The 9,772-nt window shown below is 29.5% G+C and overlaps 1 non-coding gene across 1 annotated transcript; it reads right to left on the bottom strand.

Moving 5' to 3' along the window:
- Positions 1-1,277: 1,277 nt before the first annotated feature.
- On the bottom strand, positions 1,278-4,149 carry LOC136117490 (uncharacterized). Its single transcript, XR_011604065.1, has 3 exons — positions 2,010-4,149; positions 1,882-1,938; positions 1,278-1,812 (listed from the first exon to the last, which is right to left on the bottom strand). It is a non-coding gene; the product is annotated as an uncharacterized protein (transcript).
- Between the last annotated feature and the right edge of the window lie 5,623 nt (positions 4,150-9,772).

The raw sequence follows: 9,772 nt of genomic DNA on the forward strand, positions 1-9,772 counted from the left end.
TAAGGGATAAAGAAAAATATATAATTCATTATAAAAATCTTCAACAGTGTATAGAAAATGGATTAATTCTAACAAAAATTCATAGAGGTCTTCGCTTCTTTCAGAAACCTTGGCTAAAAACATATATTGATTTGAATACATTCCATAGAACTAATGCAAAAAATACATTTGAAAAAGATTTTTTTAAACTTTTAAATAATGCTGTCTACGGTAAAACGATGGAAAATGTAGATAAGCGCGTTAATATTAAATTAATTACTGAATGGGAAAGTGCTTCACCATCCGATTCTTCTGGTCCAAAAAGGCATTGCGGTAGATCTCTTATTTCAAAGTCAAACTTCCATAGTGTCAAACAGTTTTCAGAAAACTTCTTTGCCTTTCAAATGAAAAGATTAAATGTGTTGTACAACAAACCTTTATATTTAGGTTTTGCTGTATTAGATTTATCGAAATGGAAAATGTATGATTTTCATTATAATTATATCAAACCTAAATACAATGAAAATGTTCAATTAAATTATATGGATACAGATTCTTTTATATATACCATTAACACTGAAGATTTTTATAAAGATATTCGGAATGATGTTGAGATGAAGTTTGATACATCAGATTATTCTGATGAATTACTTAATCTCTATAATTTTCCTAAAGCTAATAAAAAAAGGTTGGGTTTTTTTAAAGATGAACTCAATGGAAGACCTATGACTGAATTTGTTGGTTTGAGATCAAAAATGTATGCCTTTAAAACATCTAATAGTAATGACAGCTCTGAAAAAACAGTGAAAAAATCAAAGGGTGTTAAAAGAAGTGCAATAGATCAACTAACTTTTAATAGTTTTAAAAAATGTTTGTTTTCGGAAGAGGAAGTGGTAGGCTCTATGTCAATGATTAGATCTAAAAATCATCTTTTATCAACAATTAAATGTAAAAAAGTAGTTCTCAGTCATAAAGACACAAAGGTTCTTATACAAGACAATAAAATTAATACACTACAATATGGCCATTATAAAATAGATGAAAAAAGATTAGAAAATAAACTTAATGAAATGGATTCAAATATTTATGTTTATGAACAAAGAATAAAAGAAATAGAGAATTGTTCTAATAGAAATAATTATCAAGAGAGTGAAATAGAAAAATTTAAGAAAAATATATATGAATGTGAATTTGAAATGTTTTATACAGAACTAGAATTAAATTTATTAGATTGTAAAAAAAATGAATAAATGTACTCTATAATTGTAAATAAGACAGAACAAACAACGCTTTTTTATTTAAAGGGTAAAATGTAAGGTAATGTATAAACTAAATATTACAATTCACAATATTATTATTATTATAAAATTTTTATTTAACAGAACAAACATCGCTTTTACTTACAGGGTAATGTTAAAATTTATGAGAATTAACAGATCATGAAAATTTGAATTTAACAGAAGAATTACAATATTTTCTTTGAATTACATTCAATTTGTTTACTTTCTTCTATATTTAGTGGTATAGTTTGTTTATAGTTATCTATACCACCCTGTAATCTATATACTTTATTGTCATCATTACTTAAAGGAATTGATTTAATGTATTTATCATTATCTTCATCTAAATTAAACGGTATAGTTTGAACATAGTTATCTATACCACCCTCAACAAGAATAGTTTCATCCTCACTAGATGATCTTGGAATACATGGTTCCGGATTTTCATCATCATAAAGGATTGTATCATGGTCATCATCATCATCATCATCGTCATCACCATACAAATTATGAGAAAATTTACCATCCTCTTTTATATTAATGTTTTGGAGATCTGAAAATATAAATATTTTACTATATATATATATATATACAAATATTATTTTATATGTATTTAACCAACCTTTTTGAGCTCCATCCGAAATATTATTTTCAACTTTTTTATTTATGTTTTGGAGTTCTGAAAATATATATATATATATATATTAGTATATAAAATTATATATATATATATATATATATTAAACTCACCTTTTTTTAATTTACTCGAATTATTATTTTCATCTTCTATTTTTATATTCTGTAAAAATAAACATATTTCCCTACTAAATCAGATTATGTTATAATATCACTATTAGTTATTTTGAAATCATTAATATCGTTAATTGATATTTTATCTGTACTAATCTGACTTTCTTTTTTATTTAAATATTCAAGCATCATTTGAGCTGCTAAATTTCTCTTTCTTAAATATATCCCATTAATTCTTTCTGCTTCCTCTATTTCAATTTCTTGGATTTGTGGGCCATCACTAAGATAACCTGTTTCTTCTTCTTCTATCTCTTCTCTTTTACTCTCTTGTTTGGAGAGAAGATCAGCATCCTTTGAAATTTTGTCATAGACAATCCTGTCTTTTCGTCTCTCTGCATTAATTACTGTTTGGGATAAAACTTCTGCAAATTCAAAACAATTTATTCTTAAAGTTGCTAAGGGGGTATTAGTATGGCGTTTAGATTTTTGATGGCGTTGGCGATTAGATAAATATTTTAAATTCATATGCTTAGATTTACTTAGACTTCGTCTAGAATGTGTTCTTCTATAAATATTATTGTAATGACATTTAACTCCTACTGTAGCAGTTTTGTATTGGATGGTAAAGAATCTGTTTAGACCCCTTCTTCCCAAATCCATATGCCCTCCTATTCTCCTTTCATTTTCAACTAATTTTTGTTTAAAATTCTCAATTATAGCTCTCTTTGTGAATTCGATTTGAGAGTTGTGTATGTTTTCAGTGCTTTTTAATTTATGAGTAGTGTTCCTTTTTATTGGAACCCGACTTACACTTTCAAATTCTGTATCACTATCACTGATCCCCAACACTAATTCTTGTGACGTATTACTAAATGTTGGTGCTCGACTTACGTTTTCAAATTCTCTCTCACTATCAATTATACCCATATCAATTTTTTCTGATTTTTCTTCTCCTATGTTCTTATTTTCTATGTGATCAACACTTTCATTTTCGCTATTAAAATCAAAAAGATTGGTTGGGGTTGTAGTTGTTGATGTAGCTGTTTTTGTTGTATCTTCTTCCAGAAGTTCTTTTTTTAATGTAGTTGCTGCTGTTGTAGTTGTTGTTTCTTCCTTCTCCTCCTCCTCCTCCAGAATTCCCCTTCTCATTGTAGGTGTAGTTGCACTTGTTGTAGTTGAGGTAGATGTAGTTGTAGTAGATGTTGATGTAGATATTTCTTCTTCTTCAACTGTACTTGCACTTGTACTTGTTGTTAAGTCTTTTTCATTAATGCTACCATTAATAGCATTAAATATTTTAGTATCGAGTTCACTTTTTAAGTTTGGTATCTCCTTTTCATCACTTGTCTTGTTTATGAGATCCATAAAAATATGACTGTCCTCTAGGATCTCAAATTTTAAGTCAATTTTAATGATTTTTTTTAGTTTTGGAACATTGATAAATAACCCAATCGAATTATTGGAAGTCGATGGGTTTTCAATTAAAGTCATTTCATTGGGGAGTGGTACCATTTTCACCATCGGATTAAAGAGGGAAAGTATCACAAAAAATATTATAAAAACCGTCATTTTAATTTTGATTTTGTTTTTTTTTTTTTTGACAATCGAACAAACGAACTATCGAATGAATAAGCAAACGATCCGAAATTGAGTTGCGTGAACGAATAGATGGAAACTGAACACTTTTTGAAATTCTTCTGCCTTTATACCCTCCAGATTTGTATATATAAATATGTAACGTTCTGTTTAAATTCTTATCTGTACATGCTTTTCTTCACACTTTATAAATAGGAATTGCGTGATTGTGAAGAAACATAATTTATTTCACGCATTGACGTCAATGTCTACATTTTTATTGTTGTTTATAGAATTTCGTTTTTATGAATCCAACTATCTTCTGATTTTGAAAGGCCTACCCAACGCACAAGCACATAATCAAGTTCCACCCAAAATTCTTATCTGTATATACTCTTTTAGTCTAGCCAACGCACAAGCTCATAATCAAGTTCCGTTCCGTTTATAAATAGGAATTGCGTGCTTGTGAAGAGGAAACATAATTTATTTTCACGCATTGACGTCAATGCCTACATTTTAATTGTTCTATGCTTCCACTTGTTGTTTATAGAATTTCGTTTTTATGAATCCAACTATCTTCTGATTTTGAAAAGCCTAGCCAACGCACAAACACATAATCACCTTTTTGTTTCACAATCTTTTCAACAAGATAAGTATTAGGGAATTTTGTTTTTTTAATTTCTTGTTTATAGAAACCGCCTTGTACTGGATCACCCTTCAAGTCCTCAAGTAAATATGTGGTGGGGGATGTATTTTGTACTTTCCGAATTCGAAAAATTTCCGTTGTCCAGTTTGGGGTATAGCCTTTTTCAAAGACATGTTTATATTTACTTATTCGTACATGATCCCCCTCTTTAAAGTCCCCATTTGTAAATATTTTTAGATGATTGTATGATCTCATCAAAATCTGTTTTTCATTTTTAGCATTGACGTCAATAGGCTTCATTTTAATCGTTCTATGCTTCCTGTTATTATAATTATTAATCAACTCTTTGTATATTTGAAGCCAAGTATATTTTCCATTAAAACTAAACTCACGCCACATAAGTTCTTTTATTGTTCTATTAAAACGTTCCACAATAGATGCTTTAAGAGTACTAAATGTTGAGTAATGATTAATTTCATATCTTTTCATCAATTCTCTAAATTGTTTATTATAGAATTCATTTCCATTATCTGTTTGTAAATTCTTTGGTACTCCACGACCAGATTTCATTATTTTTTCCATTGCTTTTGTAACTTCATCTGCATTTTTTGATTTTATTGCTTCACCCCATCCATATTTAGAAAATGTATCTATTACTGTTAACAAATACCTATACCCCTTATTTGATGATGCATATGCCCCCATTTCAACCAAATCAGCCTGCCATAAATCATTAATACCCTTTACTATAACTCTACGTCTTGGGAAATTCTTGAATGATGGGCGATGTAACTCATTTACAATATCTCGTTTACTCATAGCTTTATTTTATCTGGTATAAATGGTTTCTTCTCTAAAGATTCAGTTTCACCTTTTAAAACTGAGGTTGGTGCAATTATATAATTGAAAATGTTACTTTCTATTTCATTTATATCCTCCACTACCTTATTAAAAGTTTTCATGAGAAATTCCAATTTTTTAGAAATTTCACTCACTTTTCCCTCAATATTATTGATTCGAGGTCTTAATCTAAAGATTTGTTGTTTCTGCGGTTGCTTAGAAATTTCATTAGATGTATTCTGTACTACTTTACTTATTTCATCATCAATATAAATCTTTGTTGCAATATCATTTTCATGAATGGGGGGTAGGGAATTTTTAAATCGTTTCCTCTGAACATTTAAATGTCCATCATAATCATTAAGTATACTTTGAAATTTTTCTAGACCTTTTGTTATATCTCTTGAGTACTCTTTCTCATTTAAAAAACAACCAAACTTATCAACTGACATTTTAATTATAAAATAAATAATGAAAGAGTGGTATATTTATGTATGATCCACATTAATTGTTAAAACTTCTTCTTCGTTTACACGATGTGCAAATGGACTTTTCCGAAGTATTATTCCATCTATTTGTGTCTGATCAGAACGAATGATTGGTGGAGGTTTTTTTAAATGTTGGTTTATGAATTTGTTAAAATTTTCCAATTTATCAACAAACTCTTTTATTGAATTATGTATATACTCCATTTGAGTTATCATTTTTATTACTTTACTTTCCAGCTCTGATACTCTTTTATTTCGTAGTTGAAATGATTTAGTTATAGTTTCCATTTGATGTGATTTCGCTTCATTAATTTTATCATCAACATACAATTTAATAGCCAAATCATTTCCGTTTATTGGTTTTGAAGAGTTTTTAATTCTTTTTTTCTGAACATTTATGTGACCATCAGTGTCTATATATATACCTGTAAGACTCTCAACTTCCCTTTTGAAAAGCAAGGAAAAATCTCTATCATTTGAAAAGTGACCAAACTTGTCAATAGACATTTTACTATTAAACAAAATGAGAAAATGTTTTCTATTTTATTAATATATTATTTTTGCTTCCCGCAATTCTTCTATTATTGAAAGAATTTCATTAGTATGGTTATTATTACCAGCCGCTCTCGATGCCATTAAGAGTTGCAATCTTTCAACAAGTTCATTAACATTATCCCAATATACATAGTTTGGTGGTATTTTTTGTAGTCTCATATACCCAGAACCAGTATGTTCTTCATTTACTGAAGATGATATTAATGGTTTAATAATTGAAGAATATTTTTTAGAACGATTCCCCTTTACTTGACCATCTGGTTGATAGTTTCTTTTGTGAGCACTTGTTTCAATTAAAATGTTTTTATATGATTCTAAATCGTTCTTAGTATAATCCTTAGGACTATTATGAAAAATTAAAGAGTATAGACCTGGTGATAGAGTCCATAAATTTCCACTTCCTAATTCCATCAAATTTTTTTTAATTTTAAGTGTTGTATTACCCAACATTAAAATATTATTTTCTTCTCTTGGTCCATAACTATTGTCTAAGATCTTTTCTTGCTTTAACTGATTAATGTTGAGATTGTACTTCACCCCGGTATCTTCATATACACTTTCATTTAAATCATCTGTGTGAGGCTGTTGTGAAACATCGGATTCATCTATAAGAGACTGTTGTGAAACATCAGATTCATCTATAAGAGACTGTCGTGAAAAAGCATCAACATAAGCATCACTCTCACTATCACTTTCGATTACTCTCTCGTGTACCCTTTTTTCTTTTTTACTTTTAGGTACTCTTATTTTCTCTTTCTTGAACTTAGTCTTAATATCATGTGTATCATTAATATATTCCTTTTTATTCAATTTTTTATTTTCAGTGAGTAATTCATGTAAAGGTTCTGTAATAGGTTTAAAAGTTTCCTCCAAATTTGATACGTTCTCATTTTTTATTTGTTTCAATTCATCAAATTTTCTTTTTAATGAATTTCTACTTTTCGTCAACTGTTCTAAAAGTTTACGCTTCATTGTTGTCGTTTTCTCTGATACTCAAGTGCTACTGGGAAAAATGTACTATAATTTAAATATTTATAACAAAGGGTTTGAGTTTGAGTTTTATAAAACTTTATTTTTATTTTTATTTTTATTTATCAAAATAGATACATTAATAATATTAAAAATGAAAACATTTTAAGCTTTATTTAATTCTAAATAGAGATTGTTATCATTCCTTTTAATAATACAAAAAAGATTATCTTTTATATAATCAATTGTTGAATCCTCTAAAGTTGAGTATCGTTCCGGCAAGTACAGCATATACTCTTCAAGTTCAAGAGTGAGGGTCATCCCAAAGCTGGTTTTCTTACGTTGAGCACGTCGAATAGGGTAGCACACCTCCGATTCCATCTTCGCCTTTGTTAAGAGAGGTTTTGGTGCGTTACCATTAAACTCCTTGAGTACTTTCATCATTCCCGGATTGACCATTTGTAGTTGTTTCTTCTTGTAGTTGTTTTCGTTGTTTTTGTTGCTTTTACCTGTTTTTGTTGTTGATTTTAGTTGTTATTTTAGCAGTTGTAGCTGTTTTTTGTTGTTTAATTTACCTGTTTTTAGCAGTTGTAGCTGTTTTTTTGTTGTTTAATTTACCTGTTTTTAGCAGTTGTAGCTGTTTTTGTTGTTAATTTTAGTTGTTTTTTAGCGGATGTAGCTGTTTTGTTGTTGTTTTCAGCTGTTTTTAGCAGTTGTATCTGTTTTAATTGTTGTTGTTGTCTTACTGTTTTAACTGTTTTTTATGTTGTTCTTATTGTTGTTGATTTTGATGATTGCAAGATTTTTTAGATTGAAACTTTAGGCTGAGAACGTTTTAGCTTGAAACTTTTAGGTTGAGACTGTTTGCAGGTGGTTTTTAAATGTGTGTTAGAATAACTTTTGATCGAGTTTTTATACCTTGAGGTAAACTAACCCTCCCTGTTCTCTCTCATTCTTGATTTAGCATCGACCAATCATAGCAGTGAATAGCATGTAAATAGGGTGGGTTTCAAGAATCATAGAGAAATTACTTGATCATAGTGTAAAAGTTAGGGTGGGATAGAGAGAGTAAGAATTGGAGGGACAGGTGTCCACAGTTGGTACTATTAAAGTCTTGTTTTCTCTCATAGTTATAGTTAATGTTATTCCCCAAGTATTTCACAATTTCTTTTGGGGGTTGTAAATTTCCAAAACTATCAAAGTAATGTATACTTTTTTTATTTTTGTTATAAGCTACCCAATGTGTACCATTTGATGAACTATCATCTAGGTTTATAATTCCTGACTCTTCTCTCCAAGGAGATTTGGGGAGTGAGTCTCTCATAAACACACCTCGGAAATGTGGAATGTACTTTTGAGCAAAATTCAAAATTTCGAAATTTGAAAGAGGTTTTTTAGGTAGCTTAGTAATTAGTTTTTTGGATTTCCTCTAAATGGATTAAGATATAATCCATAACCTTTTCTATAAGGTTTAAGAAACATACCTTCACCCACCTTAATACTTTCCATTTTCTTATTATGTTGCTTACTCTCTTCTAATTGTTTTTTCCCCATATTTGCATTATTAATAGTTTTAGCAATAGCTGCACTACCAGAGGCGAGACTACCTAATGCACTTAGTGCAGTCAAAATGGGTACAATAGGTAAAAAACCACCAATTTTCGGTACATTAATAATACGAGGAATCTTAATTTTTTTTTTATTTCTGCCTATTGATTTATTGACTGCTTTACGTGCAACCTTAATCGCACTCATTAGATCTAGTGGCTTCTGAGTTTTCAATGCCCGCATTCCTGTTTGGATAACATTTGAAAAACTCTTTACCTTTGATTTCCTTTTCTTACACTTTCTCTTTGTTCCCTTTTTCACACCCATTCCGAATTTCTTTTTTGTTTTCATAATATTTGTAATCAAGTATGCTGCTGTTTTCTCTGCAATACTACTATCTTTTGAACCAACACGTTCCCACGCTTTATTTATTAGTACTGCATCAGCCCTATGTCGATCAGCTAGATCCTTATATTGTGAATATGCAATATCATGTACTCTACAAGCTTCATCCAATTGATTTATCCCACGATCACCGCGCTCCAACCTTTGTTTTAGCTTTGTTCCAGGTCCACAAAAATTATAACCAGGAATATGTACTTCAAATGGAAGTGTGTTAATTATTTTGTTGATAATACCACTACCTCGTTTCAAGTTTGAACTCTGACTGCAACAATTATAAAAACTTTTACCCATTTTATATAATGTTTAATCAAGGAGCATTTCTCATCGAATGAAGTACATTACACACGTGAATATGCGTTTAATACGTCAAAAACAAGAAATCTGTGTTAGAAATATCGAGGGTGGTGATCATTCATTAACAAATTCAGTTCCACGACATAGTTCTTTATTACCCAATACAATAAGAGCATTGGTTGTCGGTCCCTCAAACTGTGGAAAAACAAATGTTATGCTCAGCCTTATTGAAAGTCCAAACGGGCTAAAATTTGAGAATATATATGTATTCTCAAAGAGTTTATATCAACCAAAGTATGAGTATTTAGAGAAACTAATTAAACCGATAAAGGGAATGGGATATTATACGTTCTCACAAAATGATGAAGTTTTACCACCCGCTAAGGCTAAAGAAAACTCTATTATGATTTTTGATGATGTTGCTTGTGAAAAACAAAACAACA

Source organism: Drosophila suzukii, chromosome 3, assembly GCF_043229965.1.
Source record: "Drosophila suzukii chromosome 3, CBGP_Dsuzu_IsoJpt1.0, whole genome shotgun sequence".
NCBI lineage: Eukaryota > Metazoa > Arthropoda > Insecta > Diptera > Drosophilidae > Drosophila > Drosophila suzukii.